The sequence below is a fragment of the Mus caroli genome, chromosome 18, assembly GCF_900094665.2.
Source record: "Mus caroli chromosome 18, CAROLI_EIJ_v1.1, whole genome shotgun sequence".
Taxonomy (NCBI): Eukaryota; Metazoa; Chordata; class Mammalia; order Rodentia; family Muridae; genus Mus; species Mus caroli.
The window spans coordinates 1,588,229-1,589,672 of record NC_034587.1 but is presented as its reverse complement, the minus strand read 5'-3'; positions in this window follow the sequence as shown (position 1 = coordinate 1,589,672).

Below are 1,444 nucleotides of genomic sequence, written 5' to 3'. Positions count from 1 at the left end.
CCCCCCCCCCCCCCCCCCCCCCCCCCCCCAGTGTTCACGGGGACTTCCCTCTGATTCTGTCAGTGTCTAAATCTCTTAAAACACATGACCTGGTTGCAGTTTAACTACCCCTTTAAAGACAGTGTCACAAATGCAATAACATTCTGGGGTACTTGGGGTTGGCATCTTGACAGACAGGATCATAGTCCATAGCTGTAAACACTCATGTTAATATACTAGAAAAGACATTGAGGGTTTTCCTTCCAAAGCTCCTTCTCCATCCCTCTTCCCTCCACCTAGGCTGACCTGTGGACTTGGCACACATACACACACACACACCCAAAGTGATGGGAACCCTTCACACTAGGAAGGTAATTAAGAAACAGGCAGTTCAAATCTATGCTATGCGATTGCAGAGTACTCTGAAAAGAACCTGTGAATGTACCTGGGATGGGGCACCTTAACCAAAAAAACAAAACAAACAAACAACAACACCAAAAAAAAAACCAGTTCAGAATGGGGCCTTTCAACCCTTCCTTATATACACATAGACACACACACACACACACACACAGAGTTGGGGGAGGGGTGCTGGGGGTGAACCCAGAGCTAGGGCCTTTAACTGTGCTCTCTGCCTGGAACCTATGCCACCCACAGCAGGCTCTAGCTGTGTTGAATAAGCATAGGGAAGCTTCTGTCCTGCTTAGATCTGAGAGTGCCCATGGAATCTGGGCTAGACAGGAGGGCGAGGTGTCTGAGCCCTGGTCAAGCTAAGGAGAGGGTAGTCTTCAGCAGAGGAAGTTGCTTCTTTCAGTGTGGCACCTTCTCAAGGCCTAGCCCTGACACTCTGCTGCTTCCTCTTCAGATCTTCCTTTGTGGTCTCATCTCCTTCTTCCTCAAGCCAGGCTCCTCATGTTTCAGGTCTGTGATAGTTTTATGTCACCTTGACACAAGCTAAAGTCTTGTTCTCAATTCAGAAATGCCTCCCTAAGATCAGGCTGCAGGCAAGCCTGTAGGCACTTTCTCAATCAGTAATTGATATGGAAGGGCCCAGCCTGTTTTGAGTGGTTCCACCCTGGGTTGGTGGTCCTGGGTTCTATAAGAAAACCTGAGCAAGCCCAAGAGAGCAAGCCAGAGAGAAGCACCTTCCATGGTGCCTCAGCTCCTGCCTCCAGGAGTCTTGTTTGAGTTCCTGTCCTGATGTCCTTTAATGATAGACTGCTATGTGGAAGTATAAGCCAAATAAAGTCTTTCCTCCTAACTTCCTTTTTGCTGTGGTATTTCATCAGAGCAGTAGTAACCCTAAGACAAGGTCAGAGGAATCTCAAACCACACTGTCACTCTAAACTCAGTAACTGACCGAAGTCCACGCGAACTGAGTGTGATAGAAGCCTACGCTGCAGAAAAGCACCGGGGCAGCTGGGGCGCAGGGTCGGCTGACACTCGCCAGCTACCCACAACACCC